Below are 18,173 nucleotides of genomic sequence, written 5' to 3' on the forward strand. Positions count from 1 at the left end.
TGGAGCTGTGAATCAGTACAGCCTTTCTGGAAAACAATTTGGAATAACACAGATAAAGTAACTATAGTATCTCATACCCTTTTGCCCAGAGATGGCACTGCTAAGCATATAGTTACCCCAAGAAGATTACTGATAAAGATAAAGGCCCAGGCACATCAAAATATTTGTATCTCTTTTTTTGCAGTACCAAAGAATTGGAAACAAAGTGGATGCCCATAGAATGGGGAATGGAAACAGATTGTGGTAGATGTATGTAACAGAATATTACTATGCTATAAGAAGTGACAAATGTGATGAATATAGGGAATCATAGCAAGACTTGTGTGAACTGATTGATGCATAGTTGGGAAGAATATACACAACAGATGCAATAATGTAAGTCAGAAGAACAATGGCAAGACAATCAAAAATGAGTGTTGCAAGATTACGAAGTACAAGCACAGCCCCGGAGAAATGACACAGATCCCTTCTCCCCACCCCCGGAACTTTGCAGAGCTGGGAAAGCAGCAGGGGGGTGTCCAGAGCTATGGAACATTGCATATGATGTCAGGTTTTTCCTATATATGTTGATTGATTTTGCCGATTTTCTTTCCTTCTTTCTTTTTAAATTATTTGTTATAAGTATAAGGAATACAATAGTTTTTAGACATATAAATGCTTATTCCCTTCCCATATCCCCCCCCCCCACTAAATGAAGAGGCCCCCAGGAAGTTCAAAACAACCGAGTCATCCCGTCGATTAAGACCAGAAGTAATGGCCCCAAATCCCTGTTCTGCCGGATGGGGAGTTTGCACATCAACCAGTCTTTCCAGTAGCCTTTCCTGGCGGCCACTAACACAAATCAAGTTCCCAAGTCTAGGCTCTTTGTTCTCAAGGGTGAGCCCCATCAAAGCCCCGTGGACTTGAGTGGTAGAGGACAAAATGCCCCATTCCATCCTCCACTCCCTAGACCCCAGTGAAATGCTCACTTATACACGGGATAAAAAGGAAGCAATTAACTGAGGGAAGGCCCTGGAATTGAGAGGGGTTGGGGAACCCTGTAGAAGATGGGATTTTAGCTGGGACTTAGAGGAAGGCAGGGAGGTCAGTAGGTGGAGGAGGGGAGAGAGAGAGTGTACAGTCAGAGGGAATGCCCAGAGCCTAGAGATGGAGTGTCTCATTCCTGGGGCAGCCAGTGTTATTGGATCTAAGAGTATGTATTCGGGAGTAGGGGGATGATGTGATCAGACCTGTGCTTTAGCAACATCACTTTAGTGGCTAGATGGAGGGTGGATTGGAGTGGGGAGAGGTCTGAGGCAGGGAGACCCACCAGCAGCTAGTGAAATAGTCCAGGTATGAGGTGATGAGCCTCCGCATGAGGGTGGGGGCAGCATCAGAGGAGAAAAGGGGCATATTGGAGAGATGAAATTGACAGGCCTTGGCAACAGATTGGCTATAAGGGGAGGGAGGGGGAGAGGTAGTGAGAATCCAGGCTGACTCCTAGGCTGCAGGCCTGAGGGACTCAGGTTCCAAAGAGCCAGACATGATTGAACAGCAGCAGTAACACATATACAGGGTGTCCTCTCCGTCCCTCGGGCTTGCATCCTAGGAGTCAGCCTGGTTATTTTGTACTTTGGAATTTAGCTCTAGCCGTGTGACTTTCAGACCTAACTTCCTCAAGTTTGGCACTTGAGATTTTCCCCACATTCCCATCATTCCATTAATCTTCCTTTGGCGATGAAGAGTAGCACAGTTTCCTGTTATGAAATTTTGCCGCTTCAGTCATACCTATAATTATTACAAATCAATGGAGAGCTGGACATTATGGCAATTGTCTGCAATCTCAGCTGCTGGGGAGGATGAGGCTGGCAGATCTGTGGAGCCTGGGAGTTCTGAGCTGTAATGGGCCAGAGAGACCCTTGGAATTGTGAGGTGTTGGGGAAGGCTTCCTGTAGAAGGTGAGATTTTAGTTGGGATTTCAAAGAAGGCAGGGAGGTCAGTAGTCATTGCAGAGGAGAGTGTTCCACACATGGGGGACAGTCAGAGAGAATGCCCAGAGCCAAGAGATGGAGCGAATTGTTCTTGGCACTAAGCCTGGCACCAATATAATGAGTCACAAAATCTCAGACCTGAAAGAGACCTCAGATGCCATCTAGTCTAACCAGTCATTGGATAAGGATCTTTTGTACCCCCAAGTAGTCACCAGACTTAATGAGGGGGACCCCACTACCTGCCAAGGCAGCCCATTCCTCTTTAGGATGACTCATTGTTAGGAAATTTTCCCCATACCAAACCTAGACTTGTCTCTTTGCAGCTTTGGGCCTTAGACCTGGAAGGGACATGAGAGGTCATTTAGTCCATTTGCCTACTGATAAGGAACTTGAAGATCACAGGAAGTGGCTGTTTTATCCAGTGCCACAGAGGTTATAAGTGGCAGAGCCAGGATTTGAACCCAAGTCCTCTGACTCCAAATCTAGCTCTCTTTCCTGTGCCACACACCTGTTGCTCCTAGGTTTGCTGTCTGTGGCCAAACAGGAAAAAGCTAATCCCTCTTCCACAGCCCTTTAGACAGCTATCATTTCCCCCTTCTCCCCTTTATATTTTCTCTTCTCTGCTAAACAGTCTCACTTTCTTCAGTTGATCCTCCTGAGGTATGATCACAAGGGCTTCCACTAGCCAGACTGTACTTGTCTAGATGCCCTACAAGTTGATCCATTTCCAATATGGGACCCAGAACTGAAATCCAAGGCTTCAGTCTGACCAGGGCAGAATAGTGTAGGCATCCTTTCCTTTCAACTTTCTTCCTTTGGTTCCTATGACATGACTCTTTTCTGTCTCTCCTGGTTCCTCTGTGTCTCTGGCCTCCTCCTTCCCTATTTCTTGTCACGCATTCTCTTTCTCCATCTACTTCCTGTGCAGACCTGTTTGCTCCTGAAAGTTTAGTCCTTGTCCCTTTGTTCAGGGGCCCAGCTCTTCACTTATTCCATGCCAATGACTTAAAAATCTGTAGTGATAATCATCAGATTTCAATTTGGGAAGGGCTTTAAAGAGTTAGTTCAAATCACTATTGTTTTACTGTAAAGGTGGATTAATGGATTTACTTATTCAGTCACCTCATCCCACTTAAAGTGAATGAGAAAAAAAATAAAGAAAATGAGAAAATGTCCTGGTCCCTTAAGCAGGTGAAAAAAAAAAAAAGAAAAGCTCACTCAATCTCAATCATAGGCTTTAGTAGAAATCAAGACCAGAGATTCTTAATCTGATATCTCTGAACTTTAAAAAAAAAGTGATAATTTTATTTCTATATCATTTATTTCTTTTGTAATTCTCTGTACTTTATTTTAGGCATTTAAAAACAGTCTTCTGAAGAAGGGTCCATAAGCTTCCCCAGACTTCCAAAGGAGTTTGTGACACAGAAAAGGTTTTGATCCCATGCTTTAGGCCACGTGTGACAAGCCCTTGGAACAGGAATGAAGTAGCTTGGGAATGTTGCTCTGATAGGAGAAGGAAACACGATCACTCTCCAGGGGTTCTCTATAAATTATCAAGTTTGTTTAGAACTGGAGTTACTCAAGAGATGCAAGGGTGACCTTCGGGTAAAGCCCCTGAGTCAGAATTCCCTGGGGTGGGGAGGAAGGGGAGGGAAGAGAGGCCTTGTTCCGGGTCTTGTTCCCCTACTTGACTGGATAGAGGAAGACCTGGTGAGCTCTGCACTGTCCAGAGCATGATGCACTTTCCGTCTTCCTGTCAGTCAGTCCCCTGAGGCGTTTCCAGATCAAATCGAAGTTGGTGTTTTCATTGGACACTAAGGACAAACCGGACCTGGATTTGTGGCCCCCAAAGGGGCCCAGCACATCGACTAGATCGTGCATAAGCAGAGCTCCTCCAGACTTGAACTCACTCTCCTTGGCACTCTGTATGTACTTGTTGGAGAGTGAGGCACCAACTTTTAGGTGCGGTGCTCTGTATTCTTAGAGTACCACCTTCATGATGATCCCTTTCCAAAAGCTCCTTAAGGCTGGATTCTAACCAAGGAATCATCCCTGAGTCCTTGGGGGAACCAGAGATGTGCCGGTTCAAGCTGACTGTTAAATTTTCAATGTGAACATTTACACCTTAGAAATTGGCGAATGCTAGAAATCTGGACTTGGTTTATTCTTTTGTTGATTGTCTGCTCTCAAGAAGTTAGTATATCTATTAAGCACCTACTGTGTTCTAAGCACTGTGCTAAGCACAAGGGATAGAAAGAGAGGCAAAAGACAGGCCCTGTCCTCAAGGAGCTTACAATCTAAATACTTTAGACTCTGGAAAGTGATAAAGAAAATGTTAATAATGTAGATTAAGCTTTTTTTTCTTTCTTTCTTTCAAGGCAATTACGGTTAAATGACTTGCCCAGGGTCACACAGCTACTAAGTGTCTGAGGCCAGATTTGAATTCAAGGCCCCCTAACTCTGGGACCGGTGCCCTATTCACTGTGCCACTAGCTGCCCCCAAACTAAACTTAAAAGTATGTCATGAGTACTTTTTTCCCCCCAGAGAGCTAGTTGCTAAACATATATTAGCTCAAACATATATTAGCTCACGGCTAGAGGTACCACTACGATCCTGAGGGGGAGATGTAGCCTTCTTCTAAGACCTTAGACTGATCTGTGAACACAGGAGTTAGGGTAAGGATCTTCAGAACTTACTGTTAGGTAGAATGTGGCCCAAGGCAAAGCCACAAAGATAGAAAGTTGAGGCAGCTAGGGTGGTGCAGTGGACAGAATGCCATCTCTGAAGTCAGGAGGATCTGAGTTGAAATCTGGCCTCAGACACTAGCTGTGTGATCCTGGGCAACTCACCTAACCCTGATTGCTTCAAACACACACACACACACACAATGAAAGTCTTAGAGCCTGGGGCTCTAAGGTCTCCTGGTCTCAAGTCCAACAAGTGGTCCACCATGTCACAATCCAGTACCTCCCACTGACTGCTAGACTTTTCCACTTGGATGTGCTACCATCAACTCAACAAAATACTCAAATGGATCTGTGATCACATCAATATGGGAGCTCCCTCCAAAAATGCAGATTGCAACCCGTGACTCTTGTCCATGGTCTCTTAAAAGTCTACCCAACATGCTGGAGTTACAAGGGAATATTATAATTGAGAGGTAGGGAGGTATATTGGAAAATGAGTATACAATAAAAAGAAAAGTTATCATTAAAACATGTATATATATGCATATGGCTTTTCTTATGTGATATTATCAAGATATTATTGAGGTCTTGTCTGGGCACAAAAAGAGCTGGGCTGGTAACAATGAGAAATGGAGGTTTTAACAACTGGACAGTCTGAGTGGTGATGTAAGAAAGAATTGTCCAGTAAATTAGTGCCATCCCACACCGGACACTGCTTAGGGAGGTAGTAGGTTCCACTCACTGGAGGTCTTCAAAGAAAGGTTGGATGACCACAAAGTCAGGAAGACCAGGGTTTAAGTCCTGCTTTTGACACATGTTAACTCTGTGACACTGGACAAATCACTTAACCCCTCTGTGACCCAGGAAACTCTACAAGACTAGAAGTTGCATCATCATCATCACAACTAGCATTTATATAGCTCTTTAAAGTTTGCAAAATGCTTTGTGAATATTATCTCATTTTATCCTCCTAACAACCCTAGGAGGTAGGTGTTATTATCATCCCCATTTTACAGATGAGGAAACTGAGGCAAGAGAGAGGTGAAGGGACTTACCCAGGATCACACAGCAAAGTAAATATCTGAGGCAGGATTAGAACTCGGCTTTTTCTGACTTCATACGTAGTGCTCTATCCACTGAGCCACCTAGCTACTTATATAATGCTTTAAAGTTTATATAGTGCTCTAGATACTCAAACACATTGTGACCTCCCAACAGCCATTAGGTTCTACAGGGATTGGTATCCCCATTTAATAGCTGAGGCAACTGAGACTCAGATAGGTTAAGGGGTTTGTCTGTGATGACATAACAAGGAAATGGTAAAGGTGGGAGATAAACTCAGGTCTTCCAGACACCAAGTCAAGCACTCTCTCCACTCTACCAAACTGCAGTGGTGTAAAAACCCAAACCATCCAGAACACCCCATCTTTAGTGACATTTACCGTGAAGTAGATGGTAGTGGTCTGAAGGAAATTTAAGAAAATCTGCTATTTCTCTCTGTTTAAAAAAGAAGACGAGAAATGAAGGATGGATGGATAATCCATTACATGGAGGAAATGAACAGAACATGATGGCTGCCCAACTGGATGTGAGGGATGAAGAAAAAGATTGAGTAAGAGATGACTCCGAGGTTTTAAAGCTGGTTAAATGGAAGACTGGAGGTACCTTTGACAGTGATATTGGGAAGGGAAGGGAAGGGGAATTTGTGAACAGATGGTAATTTGGTTTTCAATGTATTTCATTTGATATGGGGTGACACTTCACCTACCATCAAGGAATTAATTGTACATGAGGAAGAGAAGATGGGCTGGTCATGGGGTGAGAGTGAGGGATGATAATTGGACAGCCAGAGTGCTAGATTAGCGGATATCCTTGTGGATGTTAGAAGAAAGCTAACAAGTATGACTTGTTTGACTTTGGGGGAGTCCCTTATCTTCTCTGATCCCCAGTTTCCTCATGAAGGAGATTGCATTTGATGGCCAAGATCCTTTCTGTGACTAGATCCATGGCCTCTCTCTACTTTGCTAGCCAGCCTCACATTGCCCTCTTCCCTGCAGATGGATGGGTGGATGGATAGATGGATGGATGGATGGGTGGATGGATGACCACTTGCCACCTGGTATCCTTTGACTTCCTACAAAGAATGTGTACGCTCTCTTTTTTGCCTCTTCAAATCCTACTGGCCCTTCAAGGTCCACTTACTTCATTAAACCTTCCCAAAGTGCTCCAGCCTTCATTCAACACATATCTCCTTTGAACTTCTATTTAGCAACTTGTGGGCCATACCATATAATTGTGTGGTTAATTATAGCCTATTCTTGTATTAACTGATGCTGAGTGAAGGAAGCAGAAACGAGAGCACAATATTGATAATGACTACAGCAATGAAAATGAAAACAATGCTGAAAGGCAGCTGAACTTCGATCAAAGGCAGTACCCAGCCTTGGTCCCAGAGGACGCACACTTCCTTCCTTTCAGTAGAGGTGTGGGAGTGTGGACCAAGGGGATGGAATGGTGCATATATATACCGTCACATTTGGTAGCTCTATTGGTCAGTGTTGCTCGACTGTTTTTCCTTATTATAAGGGAATATTATAGTTAGGGGGAGGGAGGGGAAATGAGTGTACAATAAAAAACAGAAGTTATCATTAAAACATATATGTATGTATGTCTGTGTAATTATATACACGTTGATGTAGATAGTTTTATCTTGTGTAATATAAAGACATTATTGTGGTTTTGTCTGGCCACAGAAAGAGTCAAAGGAGTCAGGCTGGGCACAACAGGAAGTAGAGATTAGAACAACTGGATAGCCTGGGGGTGATGTGAGGAAGAGCTGTCCAGTAATTAGTGCCATCCCAGCGTGGAATGGGCCGCTCAGGGAGTTAGTGAGCTCCCTGTTGCTGGAGGTCTTTTGGGAAAGGCTGGATGTTCGTTTGTCAGAGAGGGAGCTTCTCGTTCAGATAGGAGTTTGACTAGATGGTTGCTGAGAACTCTTCAGTCCATGTGATTTTTGAAGTCTTCCATTGTTGAGGTCCTTTTGGTGTCTCCATTTTGGGGGGGCCCCCAGGCTGGCCCCTCCTGGCCCTGCTTCTGACTCTCTGTACTTCCACTCAAGACTTTTATACCTATTCCTCCTAGCTCCCTTTTATGTGATGGAGGGCTTGGTAAATATTTGTTGCTTTGCCTGCCTGCCTAATATATCCATATCCCTGAGATATTTTAAAAAATGACAGAATGGTGTTGCGTGGTTCTTTGGAAGATTTTTGAGAGGACTTAAACTTGAAAATTATTGTATAGGATGAGGAGGTATCAAAGAGTTGCCATCTGTACTGGTAGAGGGTGTTTCATCCCTGATCATTCTCATCATTATTGCCATGATCATGATCGCGATAATCATCACCATCATCCATTTCATCTTCATCATCATCATCATCATCATCGTCATCATCCTTATCAATATAAGTTCCTGGAAGGAAAGGATTGTTTCACTTTGGGGATTGTTACACTTTTGATTTTGTATCCCTAGGAACTAGCAAATAGTAGGAGTTTAATAAATACTTATTGACTGATTGACAATTGTGAATAAATGAATGAATGGTAAGGCATTTATTAAATGATTACCATATGCCATATGTTATACTAAGTTCTGGTGACACAAATGTTGGCTCTAAACTCAATGTTTATAATTTCTCCCTGCCAAGTATTTAATCAGTCTTTGCTTGAAGCTTTCTAGTGAGGGGGAGCCCACCCCTCCTGTGACAATCTGTTCCATTTTTGGATGGCTCTGATTCTTGGGAAATTTTTGTTTACATTATATTCAAATTTGTTAGTTTGTAATTTCTACCCACTGTTCCTAGTTTTGGATAGGCAGCAAAGTGGTGCCTTGTATAGATTCCTGGACCTGAACTCAGGAAGACCCGAGTTCAAATCCTGCCTCAGATACTTATTAGTTCTGTGATCTGGGCATACAGTTTGCTTCAGTTTCCTCGACTATAAAATGAGGATAATAATAGCATCTACCTCCCAGAGTTACTGTGAAAATTAAATAAGATAATGTTAGTGAAGTTATTTTTTAAGCTTTTATTTAGTATTTTATTTTCCCCCAGTTATGTGTAAAAACAATTTTTAACATATTTTTGAAACTTTGAATTCCAAATTCTCTCCCTTCCTCCTTTTCCCACCCCCCACCCCAGCAATGCCATATAGGTTATACATGTGTAGTCATGCAAAACATATTCATAATAGTCACATTGTGAAAGAAAACATAGACCAGAAAAAAAAAAACTCAAGAAAAATAAAGGAAAAAAAAATATATGCTTCAATCTGTATTCAGACACCAACAGTTCTTCCTCAGGGGATGGATAGCATTTATCATCATAAGTCCTTCAGAGTTGTCTTGGATCATTGTGTTGCTGAGAATAGCTAAGTCATTCACAGCTGATCACTTTACAATATTGCTATTGCTTTGTACCCAGTATGTTTCGCTTTGCATCAGCTCATGCAAGTCTTTCCAGATTTTTCTGAGAGCATACTGCTCATCATTTCTCATACTGCAATAGTATTCCATCATAATCACATACTATAACTTGTTCAGCCATTCCCCAATTGATGGGCATCCCCTCAATTTCTAATTCTTTACCCTTAGAAAAGAGCTGTTATAAATATTTTTGCACATATAGGTCCTTTTCCTTTTTGTTTTTGATCTCTTTTGGGATACAGACCTAGTAGTGGTGTTGCCAGGTCAAAAGGTATGCGTGGTTTTATAGCCCTTTGGGCATAGCTCCAAATTGCTTTACAGAATGGTTGAATCAAGTCACAATTCTACCAACAGTGCATTAATGTCTCATTTTCCCTACATCCCCCCCCAACATTTGTCATTTACCTTTTCTGTCCTATTAGCCAATCTAACAGGTAGTACTTCAGAATTATTTTAATTTACACTTCTTCAATCAGTAGTGAGTTAGAGTATTTTTTCATATGGCTATAGATAGCTTTGATTACTTCATCTGAAAACTGATTATATCTTTTAATCAATTATCAATTGGGGAATGGCTCTTATTTTTATAAATCTGACTCAGTTCTTTATTTGCTTGAGAAATGAGGCCTTTAGTAAAGTTCTTAACACATTGCCTGGCACCTATATGTTGGTTGTTGTCAAAATGACATCACTATGTTGGGATCAAGGTACAGTCTGTTCAGCTGTGGCTGATCAAACTGATACAAGCTCAGAAGGCTCTATCATAAGTTTGGCATAAATTGTCCATACTAACATTTGGGGTGGAGATGCCTCTAAATTTCGCGTTTCTTTTGAGCAACTGCAATTCTGCTTTGCTTATAGAGCACCTTGTCTTCTCTGATGTGGGCATGCCATGTTGAGTGGTTCTGTGCCAGTGTCTCCCACGTCTCATAATCAATTCCGAAGTTCTTCACAGAGACTTTGAGAGTGTCCTTGTATCGCTTCTTCTGTCCTCCATGTGAGAGCTTGCCTTGTGTGAATTGTCTGTAAAACAGTCTTTTCAGCGAAAGTATGTTTGGCATTTGAACAGTGTGGCCAGCTCATCAGAGTTGCATTCTCTCCAATAGAGTGTGAATGCTTGGCAGTTCAGCTTGAGAAAGGACCTCAGTGTCTAGTACCTTATCCCATCAGGTGATCTTCAGAATCTTCCTGAGACAATTCAAATGGCAGTGATTCAGTTTCCTGGATCATTTGCCAGCCTCGTTTCACTCAGGGTCAGGGCTGCTATTTGGATGTGATACCTATTGAGTTCTCTCACAACAAGAGCTGTTTGTCTTTCAGGTCTATGGGATTTTGTCTTATCCATAAACATGTGAGTGTTCCATGTACTGATGGTGAGTGGAATCATTTTCGTAAAAGTTTTCATACTTTTTTGGGGGGGGGGTTGACCGCTGAGTGGGATCCCCACCTGCTGCAGCAAGCAGGCTAAGGTTGAGTGAAGCAGACAATTTTTAGGGCACATTTTCTAGCCCCTTCCTCATGCCAGGAGGGAGTAGGGCGCTCCTTGGAAAAGGTTGCTTAGATGTCCAAGGGGTTGTTAATCCCACTGCTGCTTCAGTCCAGTGAGAAGATGACTGTATGGCCTTGGCCGCCTGTGTGCAGGCTTGTGACTGCAGCTCCCAGCGTATCCACATCTGCTGCTCTGTCACTTGCCTGTTGCCACAGGACTTTGAGGTAGGTAAAAATGGTAAAATGGCATGGGTGATGTCTTTTGACTTGCACATAAATTGGATTTAAGTGAGGCAGAGTTGTATGTAATTATTGGCTTCATTCTGTCTTTCAGAATCATTGAAGTCCGGTGTCAAGACAAAAGTCAAGAAGCCTGGCTATAGCTCAGGATACAGTGGATGACCTTGGCGTCTTCGATGTCTGATCAAGCTCTAAGTGCTCCACAGTGCTTGCTTCAGCTGCCTTCATGGCCATTGGAACAAATTGTTCTCATCTGCCCATTCTGCCAGGGGAAGTCTTCCCATGCCTGGAGCAGACATTCCCCTAATTCACCTACAGGTTTTAGACCTCTTGGTTACCCTCAGCCTCATTTAGCCCGTCTGCCAAAACAGTTTACCGGGGGTAGCCACTGCACATGCTAAAGCTTGTTGGAGCCACAGGTGAGAGGTGAGTGAAGCAGGTGGACACCAAAGGTGGATGAGTACTCCTGAAAAGGGCTCGGTAGCCCTCACACTGCAGTCTTTCCTGAACATCCTGCACCCCAGTACATAGCAGGTACTCAATAAATAGGCATCTAGGTGGTGCCGTGGATAGATCACTGGGCTCAGAATCAGAAAGACTCATCTTCTTGAGTTCAAATCTGGCCTCAGACACTTACTAGCTGTGTAACCCTGAGCAAGTCATTTAAGGCTGTTTGCTTCAGTTTCCACATCTATAAAATGGGCTGGAGAAGGAAATGGCAAACCACTATGGTGTTTTTGCCAAGAAAATCCCAGATGGGGTCGAGAAGAGTAGGACAAGATTGAAATGGCACAACGTGAACAATGCATGCTTGCTTCCTCCCTTCCCTCCGGAGCCAGTCAGAGCACATCTCATCTCTTTCCCCCATGAGAACCTATGAAATATTTGAAGACAAATCTCATCCCCCCCTCCCCCTACACACACTCAATCTCATCTTCTCCGGCAAAGCCCCCAGCTAATCCTTATATGACATGGACTCAAGGATATTTGTCATCCTAGCTGCCCTTTTAAGGACATTTGCCAGCTTATCAAGCCTTCCTAAAATGTGGCAGCTAGAAGAAGAAAACCATTCTATCTTTCTCCAAAATTTTTCTCCCATGAACAAGGTGCATCTAATCCCACAAACCAGCGAAAACATTCCTATACTTTTCTCTGATACCTTTCTCCACTTAACTATAAACTCAGATTTTATAATCACTTGATTACTTCTCTAGACCTTTAAAAAGGTAACTTTTTTTTTTTTGGCTAGGCAATGGGGTTAAGTGACTTGTCCAGGGTCACAGCTAGTAAGTCTCAAGTATTTGGTCTGAGGCCATATTTGAACTCAGGTCCTGAATCCAGGGCCAGTGCTCTATCCATTGTACCATCTAGCTGCCCCATAAAAAGGTAACTTCTTGGACCTTGGAAAGGTAATCTCTGAAAAATAACTGAAACGCTCCTTTGGAAGTTGGGTTTCAGGAACTCTTACTGCGTGGTTCCTCTCCCCCTGGCTACCACAAAACAGAATATATATACCCTGACGTGGTCTATCCAGGGCTAGGTCTGGATGCCACCAATAGTCACGAATGCCCAGACTGCTGCCGTAACATAGGCTTTCCAAAGGGCACTTATGGTGGCCACATGGTTGAAGACAAGCCATTCCCGTGCAATTGTTAGAGAAGGAGGAGTTTCAGCTCTAGGTCCCAGAATCTAGCTTTCCAGAAAGAAAAGGGTGAGTTTTTTTTTCTGGCTAAGGCCTGCCTCTGGAGTTGTTTCTCTAGAAACCTAAAGGTCAGGAGTCCTGGAATGTGGTCTTCCATTGAGAGAAGAGGAGTTCCTGGGAAGAGACTTCTTGGAGAGATAAAAGGATTATGTATTTTGCCCTGGGATTGGGGTGGACCAAGTCCAAGATAAGAAGAAAAAAAGGACCTGGACTTTATACACATATGTGTATGTGTGTGTGTGTATAAATTATATATAATTATGTATATGTGCGTTATATAAATTATATATACATTATATATGTGTGTGTTATATAAAATTATATATACATATATATATAATTATATATAATATATATTATTCAGTTAATGGGGGTCAGATAAGGAAGAGGGGGTCTGTCTAGTAGCCCCAAGATCACTTCCTATTGGGGGGGGAAGAAGAACCAAATACCTTAAGGTCAGATATCTCTAGACATCTCTGAATTAAAACTAGATTGGTTGCTGTGTTAACTACCTTACCTTTGTTTCCCTTCCAGAGGTGGTCTAATACACAAAATTATACTATGAGCATGGATGGCTTTAGGACCCTTGGAAAGTGAGATTTGTGAAGAGAAGCATGTCGATTATTAATGGGCTGCATGAGTCCTTCGTGTGTTTTGCTGTATTGTTTATGGACTTTTGTGAGCCCTTGTATGTGTTTTTGTATTTTATGTGGGGTGGAGTAAAGACTTGGTATCCTGTTTATCCATGAGTTCAAATCTGGCCTCAGACCAAATACTTGAGACTTACTAGCTGTGACCCTGGACAAGTCACTTAACCCCATTGCCTAGCCAAAAAAAAAAAAAAAAGAAATTACCTTTTTAAAGGTCTAGAGAAGTAATCAAGTGATTACTGGTTTTGCTGAATCTTGACCACCTTCATGAAGTTCTTATCTATGACCAGTAGAGGGAGATATGCTTCTTTTTAAATTAATTTTTAGTTTTCAACATTGCTTTTGTAAGATTTTGAGTTCTAAATTTTTCCCCCACTCCAAGACGGCATGCAATCTGATATAGGCTATACACCTATGCTCATATTAAACATATTTCCACATTAGTGATGTTGTAAAGAAGAATCAGAACGAAAGAGAAAAACCATGAGAAACAAAACACAAAAAACAACAGAAAAGAGCAAATAGTATGCTTTGATCTGCATTCAGACTCCATAGTTCTTTCTCTGGATGTGAATAACATTTTCCATCATGAGTCTTTTGGAATTGTCTTAGAGCATTGCATTGCTGAGAAGAATTAAGTCTAACAAAATTGGTCATTGCACAATGTGGCTGTTACCGTGTACAACGTTCTCTTGGTTCTGCTCACTTTACTCAGCTTCGGTTCATGTAAGGCTTTCCAGGTTTTTCTGAAGTCCTCCTGATCATGATTTCTTTTTTTTTTTTTAATTAATTTGTTTTTAGTTTTCAACATTCACTTCCATAAGCTTTTGAGTTTTAAATTTTCTCCCCCTTCCTCCCCACCTCTCTCCAAGACAGTGTGCAGTCTGATATAGGCTCTACATATACATTCCTATTAAACATATTTTCACTTTAGTCATGTTGTAAAGAAGAATTAGACCCAATAGGAGGAACCACAGGAAGGAATAATTAATAATAATAATAAACAGATAATAATGATGGTGATGATGATGATGATGATGTGGCCTTGCTTTATAAAACAAAACATAAGAAAAAGAAAATAGTCTGCTTTGATCTGCATTCAAACTCTATAGTTCTTTCTCTGGATGTGGAGAGCATTTCCTATCGTGAGACTTTTGGAGATGTCTTAGATCCTTACATTGCTCAGAAGAATTAAATCTAACAAAGTTGGTCATTGCACAATGTGGCTGTTACTGTGTACAATGTTCTCCTGGTTCTGCTCACTTCAGTCGGCATCAGACCATACAAGTCTTTCCAGGTTTTTCTGAAGTCTGCTTGCTCATCATTTCTTATAGCACAATAAATAGTATTCCATTACATTCATATACCACAGCTTGTTCAGCCATTCCCCAATTGATGGGCATCCCCTCAATTTCCAATTCTTTGCCACCACAAAAAGACCTTGCACAAATATTTTTGTACATGTAGGTCCTTTTCCCTTTTTTATGATCTCTCTGGGATACAGACCTAGTAGTGGTGTTGCTAGCTAAAAGGGTATGCACAATTTTATAGTCCTTTGGGTATAGTTCCAAATTGCTTTACAGAATGGTTGAATCAAGTCACAACTCCACCAACAACGCATTAGTGTTCCAATTTTCCTACGTCTGGGAGATGCGTTTCTTATAACGGGGTTAGATTTAGGCTGTAGAACTTTGAGCCCTCATGTCCAATGACTCTGTAATCTCATCAATGTGGGTATTCCTTCCAAATGTACAGATTGTAACGCGTCCATGCCTGCCTATCTCGTACCCCTCTTCTCTGTGATTTCTTGGAAATCCTAGAATCATACATTTGGAGCTAGAATGGACCTTGCTTAGAAGACATTTGGTCTAATCCCCTTATTTTGCAAATAAGAAAACTGAGGTTCACAGAGTTGAAGGGACTTGACCAAGGTCATTCAGCTAGTAAGCATCAGAGAAAGGATTTGACTCCAGGGATAATGTTCTTTTCACTGTATCATACTGTACCCACATTGCCTTCTTAATCCACCCAACGTGCTTGGATAAAACCCATAATTCTCTTGATTTTATATAGATAGACTATATGGACTATGCCTTTGTAGCTCTCAACAAATGATAAGGCCCCTTTTTTTGGTAGTCATCTCTGTTTCTGATGCTTTTCTTTACTCCCATTTTACTGAAGAATTTCTTATACTCACCCTGTGCCTTTTCATTGTCCTTTAGGTGACCCTCAACTTTAATTCTTTGGTAGCTTATATTCCATGGCTCATAGCCAAATAGCACCGCCAGAAGAACATTATTGCTCAATGTACCAATCTCTAGAACTTAGCTCTGTACCATATCAGATGGGTTTTGAGGGTTTCCGTGCCTGGAAATTTCATTTCCCTGCAGCCAAATTGGTGATTAATCAGTCAACCAACATGCAATCATTAAACACCTACTATGTACCAGGCATTTTGCTGTATGATGTCAATTCAAAGACAAGAATGAGTCTCTGCCTATAAAGAGTTACAGTGTCTGGGTCTAGGAGCTTATATTCTAGAACTAACAGTGTCACTGGCAGCTAGGTGGTGCAGTGGATACAATGCCAGGCCTGGAGTCAGGAGTTCTTGAGCTCAAATCCCTTCTCAGATGCTAGCTGTGTGACTCTGGGCAAGTCACTTAACTCTGTTGGCCTCAGTTTCCTCATGTATAAAATGAGGTGGAGAAAGAAATGGCAAACTCCTCCAGTATCTTTGCTTCCTTTAAAGACTATTGAATGTAAGAAATGGAAAACAGGACTTCAACAGAGGGGGGAAAACTTGTGGCTATGAGCATTTCTGGTAGATCCCAAACTTTTGGACAGTGCCAATGGTAAGGAAATTTTCCTTGACACCAAAACTTAAATCTATTTCTCCTTAAATCTGAAATCCCTTCTATTGTTTCATGGCTCCCAGTTTTGCCTTCTGGGGGTAAGTAGAACCAATGCAATCTCCCTTTCATGGGACAGCCGGTAGAATACTAGAAGACAGATGATGATGATGATGATGCCTTGCATTTATAGAGAGCTTTAAAGTTTGCAAAGTACTTTACATTTGTTAATATATTTGATCCTTCCCAACAACCCTAGGAAGTAAGTGCTATTACTAGCCCCATTTTACAGATGAGGAAACTGAGGAACAGAGTGACTTACTTAGGGTCACACAGCTAGTGTGTGTCAGAGACAGGATCTGAATTCAGATTTTTCTGATTCCAAGGCCAGGATAAAGATCCACTTCACTCTCGCTCTGCTCTACATAGTGTATCACCCTATCTTCTCTTAGCCAGGCTTAATATCCTCCGTCTCTGCAATGGGTTTTGTATGGCATAGCCCTCAAGCCCTCTCTGTCCTTAACTGCCTTTGTCTGAACACTCTCCAACTTAACCGTGTCCTCTCTAAACAGCGGCTCCTAGAGCTGAACGCAGTTCAGAGGAAGACAGTCCGGTGAAGATGACAGAATACTGGCTTTACAGGGATTCCAGTCTTGGCTCAGAAGTATCCATCCATCCATCCATCCATTCATTCAACAGTTATTAGATGACTACTTTATGAACGGCCTTGTGCTGGGGAAGATGCAGACTTCAGTTGGACGTGGTCTTTGTTTCAGAGGATCTACAGTCTTGGAGCTGATTTGGAGAAGATGCGAAGAGCTTTAATACACCAAGTCACATACTAAAGTCTAATAAGAGGCTTTGGAGGGAAGGCTTTAGATAGAAGCATGGTGCCATGGAAAGACTCCTGGATTTGGAGGCCTGTATTCAAATGCCAGCTCTATTATTTACTACTTGCATGACCTTGGACCAGTCACTTCTTGTGTCTGGTCCTTGGTTTCCTGCTCTGTAAAATGAAAGGACTGGACAAGGAGATTTCCAAAGTCCCTCCCAGTTTTAAATCTATGAACCTTTAAGGGGTGACATTTATGTTTTTTAAAATTTTCATTTAATTTTATAGTTATTCTGATCTTAATGAACACCAAATACAATAAGCATTTCTATATACAGAGTAGAACAGAGAGGATTATATATGAAACCTAATCTCTTAAATAGAACTTTCTTTTAAAAAGTATATGATATTATAATATTATGTTGTATATGTTATATAGGTATATAATAGATTAAATATAAAACTTTCAAAGTATTCTGAGAGGAGAGAGATTCAGTGTTTGATCCTGTAACAACCTTGTGAAGGGTTGTAAAGCCCATTTTATAGAGGAGGTAAACTGAGGTTGACAGAGGTCTAGTTCCTTGCCCAGGGTCACATAGCTAGTTAGTATTTGAAACAGGGTTTGAATATAATCAGTTAACCTATTAAGCATTTATTAAGCTCCTGCTACTTGTCAGGCACTATTCCAGGCACTAGGGATTCAAAGATGAAAAAGAAAGTTTCTGCCAAGGGGCTTACATTCTAAAGAAAGAAATAACACACATACACTTACACATATACATACATGTGTGAATATACAAATATACTTTTTTAGTGGAGAGCATTAGAAAGAGATGAGGAAAGGTTTCACACAGAAGGCTGCACAAGGGATTGTGAGAGGTGGAGGGAAAGGCCTTCCAGGCATGGGGGACAGCCAGGACAAAGGTACAAAGATGGGAAATGGAGGGTCTCGTGTGAGGGGTATTACTGAGCCAAGACTAGAGTCCCTATAAAACCAGCATTCTCTTCTCTTCACCAGACTGTGTTCCTTTGAATTGTGTTCAGCTCTTCTTGTGTGAAGGCCAGTCTGGCTAGGCTGTAAAGTGCAGGAAGGGGAGTAACGTATAATGATGCTGAACATGTAGGTTTGAGAAGGTTTGTGGAAGGCTTTAGATGTCAAAGATCCTTGAGGTAATAGGGAGCCATTGGAATTTATTAAGTAGAAGAAGAGGGACATGATAAGACCCAGGTTTTCCAGATTCTCAGGTCAGCATTCTTTCTACTATGCCATGCTA

Source organism: Phascolarctos cinereus, unplaced genomic scaffold, assembly GCF_003287225.1.
Source record: "Phascolarctos cinereus isolate Bilbo 61053 unplaced genomic scaffold, phaCin_HiC Scaffold_726;HRSCAF=1367, whole genome shotgun sequence".
In the NCBI taxonomy this organism is placed as follows: domain Eukaryota; kingdom Metazoa; phylum Chordata; class Mammalia; order Diprotodontia; family Phascolarctidae; genus Phascolarctos; species Phascolarctos cinereus.